Raw genomic sequence first — 19831 nt, 5'->3', positions numbered from 1 at the left:
GTGTGCACAAAAATTCAGGACGTTCTATCAAAACGCTACTTACACGTTAGAGGAACGTTACACGAAAGTTTGCGGGCGTTACTCGAACGTTACTCGAAAGTCAGGACGTTCCCTGGACGCTAGGCGGACACCGGCCCATCAGCGTCGAGTGTCCAGCGCGTGCCTAGCGCTTGGGTAACGCTTGCCTAACGCCTGTGTAACTTCCATCGAACGTCTGTCCAGCGTGTCGCCAACGTTTTTCAGCGTTCGTCAGCGTTCGCCGAGCGTTCTTAACGCTCATGTAACGCTCTTTCAACATCTTTCTAACGTCTGTCAGCGTTCTGAATTTTTCCAGCGTCTGTGTAACGTCCATGTAGCATCCTTGTAACGCGCCTGTAACCTACTGGTAGCGTTCAGGAGCATTTGGCAGGCACTTGCCAGAAATATATTTAAAGGGGCTTGCAGAGGCCACCGACAGTCCTGTTGGAACTTTCACAGAGTGAAGACTTCAGAACAATGACAGACCAAGAGAAACACCAGTATGCTGTTGCTGCTCTCATGCATCACAACAACCTCCTGCAGTTGGCATTGCACCAGGTTAAGATGTCCAAGGCAGAGTCAAAGAAGAAAAGGAAGAGGAGAGGGAGAAAGAGCTGGGTGAGACCCTGGATAGGAAGGCGACCACAGTTTGGTGTTTATGACAAGCTGATGGCTGAACTCCGAGCTGAAGACCAAGCCTCCTTCCACAACTTCCTGCGCATGCCAGCAGTGATGTTTGATGAGCTGAGACAGAGAGTTGGTCCCAGGATCACCAAGAAGGACACTCGCTTTAGACCGGCCCTCGACCCTGGTATGAAGCTGGCCCTGACTTTGCGACACCTTGCCTCTGGTGACAGCTATGCTTCGCAGAAGTTTGCCTGGAGAGTACCTCACAACACACAGTCACTGGTTGTAGAGGCTCGTTCGTAGTGAGACCTTGAGAAAAGTGCTATAGCTTATGCTGACGAAGTCTCTGTCCCAAAGTAACTGTTTCCACTCTCAGTGTCCGTGTGCCTTGCAATAAATCCACTTGAAACGTCCTGAAAGTTGAACTTTAATCCTCGTTTAACTATTACAAAGGTTCTAAGATACAGAGAGTCGGTGAGTCAATATCAGAGAGTCAGAGGGTCAGGTAAGAAAAACTGTTCGCTTCCACGGCTTCTCGAGATCTACCCTGAGAAGCGCGAGACCGTTCTTATATAGCTGATTGAATTCTAATTCTAATTCTTGAGAAGTGTGAGACAGTTCTAATTCTTGTTCTAATTCTTCACATATGAATTCTGATTCTTTTAACCTTGCCACATATTATCTCATCTCATTATCTCTAGCCGCTTTATCCTTCTACAGGGTCGCAGGCAAGCTGGAGCCTATCCCAGCTGACTATGGGCGAAAGGCGGGGTACACCCTGGACAAGTCGCCAGGTCATCACAGGGCTGACACATAGACACAGACAACCATTCACACTCACATTCACACCTACGGTCAATTTAGAGTCACCAGTTAGCCTAACCTGCATGTCTTTGGACTGTGGGGGAAACCGGAGCACCCGGAGGAAACCCACGCGGACACGGGGAGAACATGCAAACTCCACACAGAAAGGCCCTCGCCGGCCCTGGGGCTCGAACCCAGGACCTTCTTGCTGTGAGGCGACAGTGCTAACCACTACACCACCATGCCGCCCTGCCACATATTATTCATCATCTTAATCATGAAATAAACTACTTATATGAAATTGCACACGCAAATGAAATTATATATACCATGTAACATAAATTGTAATTCACATCTATATGAATTCTACTTTGGCCGTTACATACCCGGCCCCTAATTGCTTTCTATCCTAGAAACAATTACAATATTGAATGTACTTAACAGTCCTTTTCATTCTGCTTCTTGAAGCAGGCAGAGTTTGGTGATCGGCCGCTCAAGTTCATTCATCTTCGTCTTGACTCGAACCTTGCGGACGACTCCATGTTCGTCCTCCACAGTCTTCACGATTCTTCCCATTAGCCATGATCCTCTAGGGGCTGATTCGTCGACGATCAAGACTATATCTCCCGGGATGAAGTTGCGCGCTGGATTGTTCCATTTCTGTCTTTTCTGGAGTTGAGGCAGATATTCTTTGGTCCAGCGTTTCCAGAACAGATCACTCATGTATTGGACTTGCCTCCATCTCTTGCGTGTGTAAGTATCATCCTTATCAAAGACACCCGGTGGTAGGTTGGGGTTAGTCTTGAGCAAGAGTAAGTGCTGCGGGGTAAGGGCTTCCAAGTCATTAATGTCATTAGAAGGCGTAGTGATAGGCCTGCTATTCAAGATGGCTTCACATTCACAGAAGAACGTTTGAAGACCTTCCTCGTCCAAGCTTTGTTCTCTCAAAGTGGCATCCATGATCTTCCTGATGGAGCGGATGATTCTTTCCCACACCCCTCCGTGGTGGGATCCAGATGGTGGATTGAATAACCAAGTGATGTCACGTTGGAGCAAGCTGTTCACGATTTGTGAAGTATTCCACGCCTTTATTGCCTTTCTCAGCTCGTGGTCGGCTCCAACGAAGTTGGTCCCTTTGTCGGATCTCATTTCCTTCACTTGACCCCTTCTCGCAATGAAGCGCCGCAGAGCTTGAATAAAGGAGTCGGTCTCCAATGATGTTGCCATTTCTATGTGGACCGCACGACATGCAAGGCAGGTGAATATCACCCCATATCTTTTTACAGACACTCTTCCCCGCTTGACGCTGAACGGCCCGAATAAGTCCACGCCAGTTCTGGTAAAGGGTGGTTCATTTGGAAGAACTCTGTTTCTTGGTAGGTCTGCCATCATTTGTGTGCCTGATGCACCATGTTGTTTTCGACAGGTAATACACCGAGACAGCATTCTTCTGATTGATGAGGGAGCGTCAATGATCCAGTACCTTTGGTGTGTGTGAGACAAGACATGATTACGTCCACTGTGTCCTAAACACTCGTGTGCATCCTGGAGAATCAAGTCCGCCACGTGATGGTTCTTAGGGATGATCATCGGATGCTTGGCTTCTGCTGGCATGGATGCTCGACTGAGCTTCCATCCAACGCGAAGGATTCCCTCTTCCAGTTGCGGATTGAGTCTGAAGATTCGACTACTCTTCTTAATGGAGTCCTTTCTCCGAAGAGCAGATATCTCCTCTTGGAAGTTATCGTTTTGACAATGGCTAATAATAGCGATCTCTGCCTTTTGCAGGTCATCCACAGTCAGGTGAGTATGTTTGAGACCCTTTTTGTAGCTCAACATCTCTTTGTTCAGCTGTTGTTCATCCCTGCACAATCCTTTCAACTCTTTTCTCTTCCTAGACAGGTTCACCAGGGTTCGCTTGAGTTGCGTGAACCACGCCACAGCCTTCTTGAGACGTATCCATGAAGAGTAGTATTGGATTAGCTGCTGCATTGCATCAGTGCTTTCTACCGTGGTAGCGTTAACCAGCACGCCTTTCTTCACCTCAGGGTCCTCAGCCGTGAGCTCTTCTAGGTGATTGGGTTCATCTGGCCACTCCCTTTCTGGTTTACTGAGGAAGCTGGGACCAGCAATCCAGACGTCATTCCTCATGAAGGCGTTCACCCTTTGACCCCTCGAGGCATAATCGGCAGGATTCAACTGAGTGTTGACATGGCTCCATTGATGCACTTTTGATGCTTGCAGAATTGTGGCTGTTGATGGGTATTAATGTAAGCTGGTTTGGATTGTTCAGACGCTGTTGAGAGTCGGTCAGGACTCTTAATATGGAATTCAACATAAAGGGATCCAACTTTCTTTCAAATAAATGTCCTTTAATCTTCCCATACAATTGCAATGTCACTGGTATTTGTATACTGTCTGTTTGTCTGTGGTGGTGTGTGTGTGGTCTGCAAGAAACAAATATACAATAAAGAAATAATCAGTAATTATGTTATGGATGTCCACTAAATCACCTTAACTGCATAAACACTGATACAATACATAACTGACTGACTTGGGCTAAATACAGCACTGTAACAAAGGGATTGCATCTATATTAAACATAATACCACTTTATCTTTACTGAAACATAAAGGCACTTCATCTGTTCTTACTAATTGCCAATGTACATAATAACAACTGGTACAACTTGGTGGATTCACTCGATGAATTATCGTTCAGGCATACGTTACCACATTAAAGATTCAAACCATAACGGCACACCCAAACCGACAATCACTTACACATTCAGCACTAATTGGCGTAGAAATATTTTAACTATTACTCAACTCAACTAGGCAGCATTACTTACTTTAGAGACGCACACTTCGTGGAGGAACAAACAAAATGATAGAACACAAATTGACTATAAACTTAAAGTCCTAGTTGCATCTTCGAGCCGCGCTGCAGTTTTTTGCTCTCTCCTCGCGCTATGAACTGGCACTATTAACTCGCGCTGCCGCTTAGTCCATGCCCTTAAAGGTAAAGTGTCTTAAAGGAAAGTGGCCCTTTTTAACAGCCGCCCCCGAATTCACGGAGGGAATTCGCACCCAAAAAAAAAAGGGCTTCAATCAGTTCTCCTCTGGAAGCACAGGAAGACTGATCAGTCTTGCTACAGGCCGAACATACTTCTTGCCCTTCACTGACACCTCCGCTGATCTGATTCTCTTGTCAGCTCCTGGGAAAACTTGAACGACCTTTCCTACTGGCCAGAGAGCACGGGGCAGTTGATTGTCGACAATCATGACGACTTCACCTACTTGTAGCTCCGCCGTATCGGTCCGCCACTTCTGACGAGCCTGGAGCCCTGGAAGGTAGTGCGTAAGGAAGTGCTTCCAGAAGTGATCTGCTAATATTTGGCTGTGTTTCCATCTTCTTCGACCCAACATGTCTGGACCCTCATACACGACCTGGGGTAGGGAAGTATCCTGCCGTCCCATCAAGAGACAGTTGGGGGTGATTGGATCAGGATCAGCTATATCCGATGAGGTATACCCAAGGGGTTTGGAATTCAAGATTCCCTCGATTTCAACGAGGACGGTGCGTAGCACCTCTTCAGATACAGTCTGAGCCCCTATGGTGACACGGAGTGCTGCTTTGAGAGAACGGATCTCTCTCTCCCAGCAACCTCCAAAATGAGGAGCTGCTGGGGGGTTGAAGACGAATCTGATTTGCTCGCTGGCCAATTGGTCTTGGAGCTCCGGATGGAGAGCGGCAAAGGCCTGCCGGAGCTCTTTCTCTCCACCTCTGAAGTTTGTGCCCTGGTCGCACAAGAGCTCATAGGGTTTTCCTCGTCGCGCTATAAAGCGCCTCAGAGCCATCAAGAAGGTGTCACCATCCATATTACTGAGTAGATCTAGATGGACAGCACGGGTGGTCATACATTTGAAAAGTATCCCCCACCTCTTCTCGTTCCTATGACCAATCTTGATAACAAAGGGCCCGAAACAATCTACACCAGTAGAGTAGAAGGGGGGCTTGAAGATGCGTTGCCGCGATGGTGGAAGGTCAGCCATCCTTGGTGGGTTTGTACGTCCTCTCCATTTTCGACATGTGACACAGCTCTTCTGGTGTCGACGCACTGCCTCACGCCCATGCAATACCCAGTAGCGTCTTCGGATCTCGGTGAATACCCTCTCCGGCCCAGGATGACACAACTTCTCATCATAGTCCTGGATGATCAATTTGGTGAAAGGGTGCTTAGGGTCGAGGACGATAGGGTGAACTTCATCTGAGGCAAGGTCAGTGCTGCGGCGTAACCGACCACCAACCCGTATCAGACCAGTAGCCTCATCTAGCTCCGGGGCGAGCGACAGGAGACGGCTTGACTTTGCTACTGGCTTACCGGCTTTGAGCAGGGCAGTCTCATCAGGGAACGAGTCTCTTTGGGCCTGTTGCAGAACTTCTAGCTCAGCAGACTTGTAGGCATCCGCGGTGAGGGGAACGTTAGGGCTGGCCGCCCCGTGAAGCTGATGGGCAACAGCTTGCAGATAGTCACCCAAGGCGAGATGTTGCTCTGGATCTGGGAGCGGTGAGGCCACGGTTGCCAGGACCATTTCCGTTGCTATCGTAGCCCGCTTCAACTCGCACTCTGGCTCCTGAACTACGAAAGATGGTTGGTCAGGCCACTGAGCAGGTTGTGACTTCAGGAATGTGGGACCATAAGCCCACCGATGGTCGTCACACATGACTTTAAGAGAGAGACCTCTGGTTATATCGTCGGCTGGATTGTCCCCAGTTGGGACATAATGCCAGGAGGCAGATCCTGTCAACTCCTGAATCTCCGCTACACGCGTGCCCACGAAGACCTTGTAGCGGCAGGAATCTGACAGCAGCCAGGTGAGGATGGTCAAAGAGTCTGACCAGAGCGTGCTGGAGTTGATTGGGAGGGTCAGCTCTGTTAGTATGACCTTTAGGAGCTGTGCTCCAGTGAGAGCCGCACAAAGCTCGAGTCTTGGAATAGACTGCTGTTTACAAGGTGCCACCCGGGACCGTGCAGCAAGGAAGGAGATCTTGACTTCACCATCTGGATCCTCGGTTCTGATATATGCAACAGAACCATAAGCCTGTTCTGAGGCGTCACAGAACACATGGATGTCTCGTATGCTGCTTGAACGGTCCATTCTTGGTGTAGAGTAGCACCTGGGAAGTGTTATCTCAGGGAGATGTTCCAACTCTGCTTCCCAGGAATGCCAGGAGTCCAGTAGCTTTTCAGGCAACTGAGGATCGTCCCAGTCACGCTTCTTGTCCCATAAACGCTGCACCAGGAGCTTAGCTCTCGTCGTGTATGGCACCAAGTATCCGAGGGGATCATATTGGCTAGCTAGAACCTTGTATATGTTCCTCATGGTGACAACAGAATATTCCACCTTGCGGGTCTTGTACGAGAGCGTGTCTGACTTACAGTTCCAGTGTAGGCCAAGGGCTGGCTCCTGTACATCTGTCTGGCCATGGCTAAGCCACAGCTCACAGCTGGTGGACTTCACATCAGGGGGAAGGTGGCTGATGATAAATGGGTCATTGCTGGCCCACTGCCTGAGCTCAAAGCCTCCTTCGGCCAAAAGATGTTGGAGTCTGTCCACAAGGGCTTTGGCTGCTTCTTGCGAGGTAAGGCTATGTAGACAGTTATCCACATAGAAGGACTGGTCGATGGCAGCTCGAACTTCGTCCCCTGGTTCAGTGGTATCATGCACGTGCCTCTGTAATGCATATGTCGCACAACAAGGGCTACAGGTTGTGCCGAAAGGGAGTACCTGCCACTCGTAAACATCTGGTGCACGGTCACGATTCAGGTCCCTCCAAAGGAACCGCAGCAGTGGTCTGTCAGAGGGGAGCAGCCGTACCTGGTGGAACATGGCACGTATGTCACTGCTGAAGGCGATTGCATGTTGTCGGAAGCGCAGCAGTACAGCCAACAGAGAGGAGCCTAGAGCAGGGCCAGGAAGTAGAAAATCATTCAGGTTAAGGCCTTGGTACTGGAAGGAGCAGTTATAGACCACCCGGTTCTTTCCATTGTGCTGGACTATATGGTGTGGTATATACCATGCCTCCTCGGTGCCTTCGATCTGATGTGGCTCCAGCTTTACAGCATATCCTGTTTCCTCTAGCTTGTGAATCTCTGCTTGGTATGCTGCAGCTTGCTCCGGAGATTTTGCCAACCGGCGCTCGATACCCCTCAGGTGCGGCACCACAGCCTCTGGTGAGGCATGTAATCGGGGCATGTTCTTAACTCTGAGGAGGGGTGTGGCGTACCGTTTCACACCACAGATATCCACTCTCTCGGTCTGCTCTTGGAGCAGAGTCATGGCTTCTTGATCTTGACGTGACCTAACGACCACCTTCTCGTTGCGATAAGGAATCACGTCTAACTGCCACAGTTTCTCAACACATGAGAACAGATCAGGTGTAGAAGCTGCTGTTGTGAAGAGGCACTGTGGTGCTCCATGACTGAGGTTGATGTCTTGTGCTGGTCCTTGCAACGTCCATCCTAAGCGTGTCCTCACGGCGGCAGGTCCACCTGGAGGGCCTAGTCGTACGGGCTCTATCGGCGTGATAAGGTGAGTGTAGTCAGAGCCAATCAATAACATGGGGTGTACTTGATTCAAGGACTGGAGGGGCAGCCCAGCCAGGTGCTTGTATCTTTGCTGGAGGGTGCTCACAGGATGGGTGTGTTCAGCTAGTCCTAGCTGCTCAGCAGAGAATGCGTTCTGTATCTCATACCTCTTCTTGGGCTCTGAAGCTGGGGATATAGTGAACGATATGGCCGCCCCATGGAGGACCTGTAGCTCCTGTCTGACTGTGCGGAGGGCCAACTTCTCTGGTTTGCCTACAAGGCCTAGTTTCTGTACTGCAGAATGGAGGAGAATCGTCCTCTCCGAACCATCATCTAGGACAGCATAAGCCTCCATGGATTGGTTCCCGTTCCTAATGATGACTTTACTGATCTTCAGTAGCACCTTACAGTCATATGTGGGGCGGTCGACATACAAAACTTTGTTAACCGTATTTGCGAGGCAGCTCTCTGCTCGGACTTCTGCTGGGGGTTGAGCCTCATGCTCTGCTCTATCGTTAACCTCATGCAGAACAAGCAGATGTCTCCTGTTGCACGTCTTGCAGGGCGCCTTCAGAGTGCATTTAGCAGCTTGGTGGCCACGGCCACAACGCCAACACCGGTTATTGCCCTTTATCCATGACACCTTCTGTTCTTTGCTAAGTTGCTTGAAGTTAGCGCAGCTATTAAGAAAGTGTTTGTCATTGTCACAATATGGACAGTAGGCCTTTCCCTTCTGCTCCTTGGTGGCTTTACTGGCTGAAGGCTCAACTGCCGAGGACGCTACCGATGTACTGGGCTTGGAGGTGGATTCCGTACCCAGGAGAACAGTCGTGGTCTTATTACCGTGCTTGGACTCTCGCTTCTGATCTCTCTTCCTGTTATAGGGCTCTTCATTCTTACCACGGGGCTTCCCGTTGTCATCTTGGATTTCGAGCTCATATTCAAGCCACTCAGCGAAGTCGACCAGGGTAGGGATTTCCACTCTCCTGGGATGGATGTACCTCTTAAAACTGTAGGTAAGGTCATAAGGTAGCTTACTTAGTAGCCTTGACACATGGGAACCACATAGTAGTTCTACATCGCCTCCTCTCCCCAGCTGTTCCAGCATGCCTACTAGGGAGCGTACTTGTAGAGCGAACATGCTGAAGGACTTCACATCACCAGTACGGATACTTGGGCCATCCATCATCTCTGATATCCGCTGTAGGGCCAGTTTGTGTGGTTGCCCATACATCTTGGTGAGAGCCAGCATAGTATCTGTGTATGGGTGCCTGGAGTTAAGATATGAATCTGCCACGAGAAGGGCCTCCTCACATTTGAGGTGGTCAGTGAGGATCTGGTATTTATATCTCTCTGTGGCGTCATCTGGCAGAAGATTCTCCAGTGCCGTCTTCATCCTGGAAAACTGTCTTGAGTCAGGTGAAGTCATGCACGGTATAGTTGCTTTGGGCCCTCTGTATGTGCTCTCACGTGTAGGCGACATATCCATACGACGAGAACGAGAGAAGGGGTAACCGGGTTCTGTGGCGAAAGCGCTATTGCCTCTTGTGCCGTAGTCTGTATGTAAGGAATGTGTTTCCCTTCTCTGACCATACCGGTCTCCACCAGTGATGCTAGAACGGAGAGCGTAGCTTTCTCTTGGATGCTGTGAGGATTGGAGAGGGGTGTGGTCACTTGCTACACTGTAGTGGCGGTCGAGATGATGATTGTAGGAATGTTCATACTCAGAACCAGGCGCTTCTGTCCGGCGGGATGTTGGGTGGCTGTACACCTCAGACTTCGGCAGCAGAGACGGTTGTGATGACACTGGGGTAGCATGAGGGCGTGGAGATCTTAGCTCACTCATGAGGTCCTCAAACTGTTGCTGGAGAGTGACATTTTGTTGCCTGACTTCTTGTATGGCAGCAACTAACTCAGACATCGCGTTGTTCTGATTACTCAGAGTGATGTGGGTTTCGTGGGTTTGCTGACTCGTGGTGTGTATCTTAGACAACGGGCGGTTCTTCTCTGTGTCACCCATGTAGTTCTGCATCAGTTCTCTGGCTTGAGGAAGAATGGGATGGTTTACTGGCTCGATTTGGCTTGCTGGTGATGCAGATCTGGAGTTGGGTTGTGACTCAGGATATTCCATCTTCAAACAGCTATCTGCTTTATCCGGCTCGAAGGACCAAATTGTTGATGGGTATTAATGTAAGCTGGTTTGGATTGTTCAGACGCTGTTGAGAGTCGGTCAGGACTCTTAATATGGAATTCAACATAAAGGGATCCAACTTTCTTTCAAATAAATGTCCTTTAATCTTCCCATACAATTGCAATGTCACTGGTATTTGTATACTGTCTGTTTGTCTGTGGTGGTGGGTGTGTGGTCTGCAAGAAACAAATATACAATAAAGAAATAATCAGTAATTATGTTATGGATGTCCACTAAATCACCTTAACTGCATAAACACTGATACAATACATAACTGACTGACTTGGGCTAAATACAGCACTGTAACAAAGGGATTGCATCTATATTAAACATAATACCACTTTATCTTTACTGAAACATAAAGGCACTTCGTCTGTTCTTACTAATTGCCAATGTACATAATAACAACTGGTACAACTTGGTGGATTCACTCGATGAATTATCGTTCAGGCATACGTTACCACATTAAAGATTCAAACCATAACGGCACACCCAAACCGACAATCACTTACACATTCAGCACTAATTGGCGTCGAAATATTTTAACTATTACTCAACTCAACTAGGCAGCATTACTTACTTTAGAGACGCACACTTCGTGGAGGAACAAACAAAATGATAGAACACAAATTGACTATAAACTTAAAGTCCTAGTTGCATCTTCGAGCCGCGCTGCAGTTTTTTGCTCTCTCCTCGCGCTATGAACTGGCACTATTAACTCGCGCTGCCGCTTAGTCCATGCCCTTAAAGGTAAAGTGTCTTAAAGGAAAGTGGCCCTTTTTAACAGTGGCGATCCTGTTTGCCACAAATGTTTTAAATCTGATGTTCTCATTGGCTATGTACTTGAGTACGGCAGTACTGTCTGTCCAAAACTTGGAATCTGATAGCGGCAACTGAAGCTCTTTCTTCAGCATGACATCCACCTTCACAGCTAAGGCAGCCGCCGTCAGCTCCAACCGCGGGATGGTAGTTGGTTTCAGAGGGGCGACCCTCGCCTTCCCCAAGACGAATGAACAGTGTACTTGGTTGCTGATATTCTTCTGGACTAAGTACGTGACAGTACCATAGCCTATTTCACATGCGTCACAAAAATGATGCAGTTGAGCTTGCACAGTTTTGCCAAATTCAGGTGGCTTAAAGCATCGTGTTACTCGAAAGTCAGTGAGCTGTTGGAGTTCTTCAGTCCACTTGGTCCATTGTTGTGCGAGGTGTTCTGGCACAGTGTCATCCCAGGCTGTTCTTAGTCTACACAATTCTTGCAAGATGTTTCTAGCAGGTAGTATGACTGGTGACAACATTCCTAGTGGATCATAGACAGAGCTCATTGTAGACAGGATTCCTCTCCTGGTAAAAGGCTTCTGCTCGATATTCACCTGAAACTTGAAATGATCTGACCGGATGCACCATTGTACTCCCAAGGCTCTCTTGGTGGCGAATGAGTCCTGGTCGAGATCAAGATCTTTGACTTCTGTTGCTCGGTCCTCAAGCGGAATGGTTAACAACACGTTTCGACTGTTGGTCGTCCATTTTGTCAGTCTAAAGCCTCCTGTTTGACAGATGGCCGTCAAGTCGTGGAGTAGCTTGATCGCTTCCTGTTCTGAGTTAACTGATTTTAGACAATCGTCGACGTAAAAATTGTTCAACACTGTCTCCACAGCTGCCGCATCAAAAGTACTCCTGTTGTCCTCGGCACATCTTCTCAGCGCATAGTTCGCACAGCTGGGTGAAGAGGTGGCTCCGAACAAGTGTACCTCCATTCTGTACTCCTGCAGCTCCTTTGAGATATCCCCGTCAGGCCACCATAAAAACCTGAGAAGGTCTGCGTCTTCAGATGGGACCTTGACCTGGTGAAACATGGCCTCCACATCTGCCATAACTGCGATTGGCTCCTGACGAAATCGTGTTAAGACTCCAACCAGACTGCTTGTCATGTCAGGCCCTTGCAGTAGTTGCTCATTAAGTGTGGTTCCCTGATATGAAGCACCGCAATCGAATACCACTTGAAGTTTATGCTTCTTGGGGTGGTAGACAGCATGATGTGGAATAAACCACACCTTTCCATCACTCCTGTTAAGCTCTTCATCTGGGACCTTGACGGCGTATCCCTTGGCTATGACCTGGTTCATGAAGCTGACGTATTCCTCTCGGAACGTCTGGTTTCTCTGAAGCTTCTTTTTCATGTTGAGCGCTCGTTGCTCTGTCATTGCTCTATTGGTAGGCATTTTCACATCTTTGTTCTTCAATGGCAATCCGATAGAGTAGTGACCGTCAACCAGTTTTGTGGATGTGGTGACTCTGTCCATAAACAGTTGATCTTCCTTTGACATCTCAAGCTGCTCTCCTTGAGCATTCTCGGGAAAATCATACTTGAATTGCTGGGTCCACATTTCTTCAAGTCGAGCCACCGATATCCGATTCATTTGGATCTGTGGGTATCCGTTCTTTGACCAGCTTCCGATGTTCTCACGCAGCGGCCCGTTCACTGTCCATCCCAAGACTGTACGTACTGCATACGGTCCATCTTTCACGCTGCAGATTACCTCTTCTGGCTCTAAAGCTTTTGCGACATCAGTCCCAATTAGAAGATCGATATCCGCCTTGATCAATGGAATTCGTACACCTCGTAAGTGTGGCCACCTATCCACGTCCTCTTGGGTTGGGATATTCTCCTGACTAGCAGGTATGGCCCTTTGCGTAAACACACCAGTGAGCCCGACAAAGTCATCCCCCTCCAGACTGCTGACTTCCAGGTCTGGCAACACCTTGCACGAGACGGTCTTTTGGTCTCCCATAGTAGTAAGTAGGATGTTCACATTTTTTCCTTGCAGGTTAAGGCTGTTGGCTAGCTTGTTAGTGCAAAAGGAGGCGTTGCTCCCTGGATCCAGGAACGCATAACAGGTCAGCACCTTGTTGCCTTTCTTTGCCTTCACTCTCACCGGAACGATGGCGAGGACGGTTCCTGCACCCCCGGCCCCCATCTGAGAGCAAGTTTTCCCTGCATCCACGAATCCACTGACCACAGTTTGTTCTTCCTGTAAAGACTTCTTTTTTGGTTCCTCCCTTGAAGTGTCTTCTTTTGGTATGTCTTTAGGGGTCTGCTTTATGTGTAACAGCGTAGGGTGTTTAGCTGAACACATCTCACAGCTCTTCTTTTCTTCACAGGCACTGCTCATGTGTCCTCCTATAAGACAGCTGTAGCAGAGTCCTTTACTCTTAAGGAATTCCAATTTTTCTTTGTGTAGCTTTTTTTTGAAGTTTCTTGCACTGTTCCATGGTATGCTCTCCCTGACAGAAGATGCACGGTTTCACGAAAGCCATGTTCATGTTTGGTTTCTTCTCTTTAGCTTTCTTGTTCTCAGCACCAGCAACATCTTTCACTACTTTCTGCTCTTTAGCTTCAGTGGCTAGCGTTATGATGGTTTTCTTGCCAGCTGATTTTTCAGGTTGGTGCTTTGTTTGACCTGAGATTTCACCAAACACAGGGTGTGCTGCCATTTCAGCCTGTTTGGTTACAAATGACACCACGTCTTGGAACTTTGTTCGCCGATCTTTCTTCTGAATGTCAATGGCGACGCTCCTGAATTTCTCCCTCAGCCTGTATGGGAGCTTGGAGATGACTGTGCGCATGTTAGCAGCATTCTCCATCTCATCCAAGTACTCTAGATCCGACATTGCATTGTTACAGTTGATCAGAAACAGAGCATATGCTTCAAGTGCCTTAGCGTCGTCCGACTTGATAGTAGGCCAATTTAAAGCCTTGTCCAGGTATGCCATCGAGATCTTATATTTGTCACCAAAGCGCTCCTTTAATAATTTCTTGGCTTGAGGGTAGCCCCGTTCAGGGTCCATATGAAGACAGCTGCGCACTAAGCTATTAGGCTGACCACTTGTGTGCTGTTCCAAATAATAAAGCCGATCTTTGCTGTTTTCAGTCTTGTTTTCTATGCAATGCTCGAAAGCTCTCATGAATAGATGGTATTCCATTGGATCTCCTTTAAAAACTGGAATATTCGGCGATGGCAATGTAGATAGCTTTTGTTGCTTTATTAGACTCTCAGTTATCTCATTTTGGCGTTGCATGACAGAAGCCAGGTTATCTGTGTTTGCAGAATTGCCCTTTGAAGTAACAGGCTCTTGTCGCACAACAGGCGTTGCATCGGCAGCTATTCCACTACTATGGCTATGCTGAGATACATTACTAGCCCCACTGCTCCTATTGCAGCTGACATGTTGTCTCCGTGTAGCCGTCAGTGAATCCACTCTACTGCCTTTAGAGCCGCTTGACACATCTGAGCCTTCATATTTTCTTAACACAGCTAATCTTGCATTCGACGCAGCGAGCTTTGCTTGTAACTCCAACTCTTCCTTTTCAGCTTTGAGCCGTAGCTCCTGCTCTTCCTTTTCAGCTTTGAGCCGTAGCTCCTGCTCTTCCTTTTCAGCTTTGAGCCGTAGCTCCTGCTTTTCCAAAGCCCTTTTCTGTTTCAACACAGCTGTCTCGGTTAACAAAGCGGCTTTCTCCATTTCAACTTTTAAGCGCTCAGAGCGAACCGATGATGCTACAGAAGCAGAAGAGACAGACTTGGCTTTTTTACTCTTTCTGGACGTAACTGAAACGCTATCTTCAGGATTTACCTCATTGTTCACTCTTTCAGACTCTTCTATGCGAAGCATTGCCTCTTGTATCCATGATCTAACCTCTTGCGCAAAATTGCATTGCTCATCATATCTTGGCTGAAACCAACTTTGATCTGCATTCATATTCTCTACGCATCCAAGTTGACTGAACAGGTCTTTGACATCAGCATTTATCTTACTGAATACTCCTATCAGCTCTTCATACTTGGTTAACAATTCCTTTGTTATAATTTCCACATTTGCATCATCATCCATTAAATCAAGCAATTTGTTTCTTTTCTCAGTCAGTTTTCTTAGCTTTGCTCTTCTGGAGCTGATTCTTGTCTGCAGACTATTTTCCAATGACACTTGTGTTGGTTTACCCAAAAGTTTTTCCTCCAGAGGGCTTACCGTCTTTTCTTCTTCATCCGTCATGGTTGCTTCGAACGTCGGTCTGGTTTTTCGTTCCGATTCCACTTGCGACAGTCACATTGCAGCCACGTCCACTTGTCAATCACCAGCCACGAGTGTAGCGCGCGATCGCGCTAGTTCAGAAGTCCCTCGGTAAATCCCTCGATGAATCTTCTTTCCAGTTTCAGCGAACCTCTCCAGCGTTTTGTAATCCGATGTCAAGCGAGTTTTTCTTACTATTGTAGAGGCTCGTTCGTAGTGAGACCTTGAGAAAAGTGCTATAGCTTACGCTGACGAAGTCTCTGTCCCAAAGTAACTGTTTCCACTCTCAGTGTCCGTGTGCCTTGCAATAAATCCACTTGAAACATCCTGAAAGTTGAACTTTAATCCTCGTTTAACTATTACAAAGGTTCTAAGATACAGAGAGTCGGTGAGTCAATATCAGAGAGTCAGAGAGTCAGAGGGTCAGGTAAGAAAAACTGTTTGCTTCCACGGCTTCTCGAGATCTACCCTGAGAAGCGCAAGACCGTTCTTATATAGCTGAATGAATTCTAATTCTAATTCTTGAGAAGTGTGAGACAGTTCTAATTCTTGTTCTAATTCTTCACATATGAATTCTGATTCTTTTAACTTGCCACATATTATTCATCATCTTAATCATGAAATAAACTACTTATATGAAATTACACACTCAAATGAAATTATATATACCATGTAACAAATTGTAATTCACATCTATATGAATTCTACTTTGGCCGTTACACTGGTGGTCAGAGAGGTTTGCCATGCCATACTGGACGAGTACCTGGATGAGATGCTGACCTGCCCCAGTACGCCAGAAGAGTGGAAGGAAGTTGCTGACAGATTCTATCAGAGGTGGAACTTCCCCCATGTCCTGGGAGCACTAGATGGCAAGCATGTGGCCATTAGGTGTCCTGCAGAGAGTGGCTCCTTGTATTACAACTACAAGGGGTTCTATTCCATCGTGTTGCTGGCCCTTGTGGATTCTGACTACAAGTTCCTGTGGGCAGATCTTGGAGGCCTGGGATCAGCATCCGATGCCCAGATCTACAACTCCAGTGAGCTGAAACATGGAGCTGAAGAAGACCTGCTTGGGTTTCCACAGCCTATACCTCTCCCACAAGACACTACAGATGTTCCATACTTCTTCATTGGAGATGACGCCTTTGCCCTGAGAGCCTACATGATGAAGCCCTACAGTCTCCGTGGTCTATCACAGGAGGAGCGCATTTTCAACTACAGACTGTCGAGAGCCAGGAGGGTCGTGGAGAACGCCTTTGGGATCCTTGCCAACAGGTTCCAGGTGATTCTTGGCACTATGCAGCACAAGCCAGAGACTGTGAAGCTGATAGTGAAGACCTGCTTGGTCCTTCACAACTTGATGAGGGTCAGATATCCAATGCTGCAGAACCAACAGCTGGACCAGCCAGAAGGTCCAGAAGAAGACTTTGTGCCTGGTGCCTGGAGAGATGGCTTCAATATGGAAGACACACAGGTTGTTGCAGGCCCCAACACTGCGACCAAGGAAGCCAAGAAGCAGAGGAACCTCATCAAGCACTGGGTCAACTCCTCAGCTGGGGCACTGGACTGGCAGGACAGGATGGTGTAGACCTGGACCCTAGTGTTGCAATGCAGAATGGACTTAATATAGACTATACTTTTTGGTAGACACAACTTTTAGAAACTGAAATATTGTATGTGTAACTTACAATGACTTATTTGTCGATAACAGTAATAATAAAAGTAATTGTGTGTGTCATTTCGAAGTAATTATTTTTACTGATCGCCCTACTTTTTTAGCCAATCTGTTCTAGGCATGATCTCTTTTTCAATTATTTATTTTACTGAGTTCCCGGTCGACCCCTTTTCACGTAACCAAACGTATAAAACAGTATTAATAAATGTCATAGTTTTATTTTGTATTGTTTTATTCTTTTTCATTTTTTTAACTTTATTTATTTTTTTTGGATTTTGTATTTATTTATTATATTTTTTATTTTATTTTATATTTTACTTTTTATTTTTTTTATTTTAAAATAAAAAGTAAAATAAAAAATAAAATAAAAAATAACAAAATAAAATAGAACATATAAAATAAAAGAAAAATATAAAATAAAATAAAACATATACAATAAAAGAAAAATATAAAATAAAATAAAACATATACAATAAAAGAAAAATATAAAATAAAAAATATATTTTACTTTTTATTTTATTTTTTATTTTATCTTTTATTTTATTTTATATTTTATCTTTTATTTTATTTTATATTTTTTATTTTACTTATTTTATTTTTTATTTTGTTTTTTTTTCATTATTTTTTTGGGGGGTACAATATTAAAAACAAGAAATTGAAAGTTTCACGCAAGAACCAGGCAAAGTTCAAACTATGTACAACATTTATTTACAGATTCCTAAACAAAAAGTTCTAAGAGTCAGTCTCTGGGTCCACTGGTGGCTGTGGAGTGTTGAGCGTGTCATTCAGAGAGGTAGCCGTGGACGGGGTGGCAACTGGAACTGGACTGTCCAGGGTGCTGAACAAGTCGCTGACACTGGCTGCTGTAGACACTCCGGTGGGGAACACGGTAACGTCCGTGGCGGCACAAGTGACAACCAGGGCTGGAGAGCTGCTGCCTTGGTTGCTCTGGTCCATGGTGTGTCTTGCAGAGCTGATGGCCGTAGAGACGGAGGCATGGGTGGTGGCTGGTGCTGTTAGCGTGTGGAAGATGGGAGAGTTCCTACTCTGTTGCTGGAAGAACCTTTGTGGCTGGTAGTAGGAGTGAGGCTGCTGGAAGGACGAGTGAGGCTGCTGGAAGGACGAGTGAGGCTGCTGGAAGGATGAGTGAGGCTGCTGCTGGTGGTATCTGGCCATCCACTCCCTGGTCTGTGACTGCCAAGGAGTGCCAGTGGGCGGGTTGTCATGCCACTGGCTAGGGTCCGGCTGAAACATGTCGCTCTGGGCTTGCCTGGTGGTTGTGATGCCAGGAGGGGGGGCCGACCGACATGTAGCTGAAAAGGTAGGCAGGTCCTCCTCTTCCTCTTCAGTGTCTTCATCCATCAGCCGCATGAGGATCATGTTGATGCTGGCCCTGGCCTTCTTGAACTTCCGGCTCGACATTGTGAGAAGGCTGTCCCTCACGTAGTTCGCAAAGGTCGACTCAGGGGTCACTGCTGGAGGCTGGAACAAACCCTTGAGTATAGCCTCTGACTCCTTGACCTTCTCCTGCAGGGTAGCCAACACGTCATCCTCGGTGGTGGTATCCTCATCCTGTCCAGATCGTCTGGGCCTCTTGGAACTGCTGCTGCTGGAGGCTGCTGTGGCAGGTGTGGAAGATCTGGAAGGTATGGCAGTACACTCCGTGATAGAAGGTCCAGATACCGGTAAATCCTCCTGGACAGTTGCTGCAGCTGAGGCTCTGCTGGGTAGGATGGGCTTGGCTGGCTCCGGTCTGTGTCGCACTACCTCCTGCAGGAACCTGAAGTTGCTGAGCACCCACTCATCCCTCTCTGTTCTTCTTGGGGCACCGTCACCGCTCTTGTGTTTCCTGAGTCTGGTGTTCTTATCCCGCAGTGACTGGAACCAGCCCTTCAAGTGCTTCACTGTCTTCTGCATCTTCTCTGCCTGGGCCTCCCACAACTTCTCCTTGTTTGTGATCTTGTGGTAAGCCTGGAGCTTAGAGTCCCACAATGTCCGGTTCTCTTGTAACCACTCGACCATGATGGCCTCATCAGATTCAGAGAGGCTGTAATTTATCCTGTCGCTCTTCTTCCTCTTGCCTCTGTCCTGTGAGGAGGCTGCTGACAAGCTTCTGGAGGAGGAGGAGGAGCAGCTAGACCCTGGAGACCCTGGAGAGGCTGGAGATGGCGACTGGGACCTGGAGGGGGTGATTGTTGCCCTCTTGTTCTTCGGCTGCTTCTGCTGCTGGCTGCCTGCTGGCTGGCTGTCAGCCTCGCTTTCAACAGGAGGGGGATGGACCTCTGCAGTGATGGAAACAACCTCCTGGCTGGGAGAGGATGCTGCTCGTTGGCCCCTGCTGCTGCCCCGACCTCTGCTGCTGGCCCTCTTGCTCTTGGGAGGCATACTTCTTTTCGTTTCGTTCCGTTTGCGATGTTGACTGCGCGGTGGTTGAACTGGAAGTGATGCACTCTGGCCAAAAGCCCCCCCTTTTATACTGCGCGTCCAGCCGCAGGTTGGCGAAACGTAACAGGAACGTCACACAAACGCTCCACGCGTTACTTGAACGCTACAGGAACGCTAGGCAGATGCTGTGGAAACGTCGAGAACGTCAGCTAGACGCTGGACAAATGTCGAGAACGTTACCTGGACACAAGGCAGACGCTACCCAAACGCTATGATAACGCTATCAAAGCGCTGTGGATGCTATGAGAACGCTAGGTTTTGCTGCTATTTTCGACCACAAACGTCGCCTGACACTGAGGGAACGTTGGCTGAGCGTTACCCAAGCGTTACAAGAACGTTACAACATCGTTGACCTAGAAACTTAATTTGAAGAACGTCGACGTTCCCCGGCGTTTCTCAAATTTTTAAAAAC

Source organism: Neoarius graeffei, chromosome 19, assembly GCF_027579695.1.
Source record: "Neoarius graeffei isolate fNeoGra1 chromosome 19, fNeoGra1.pri, whole genome shotgun sequence".
NCBI classification, from domain to species: Eukaryota; Metazoa; Chordata; class Actinopteri; order Siluriformes; family Ariidae; genus Neoarius; species Neoarius graeffei.
Note: the sequence above shows the minus strand (reverse complement) of the source record.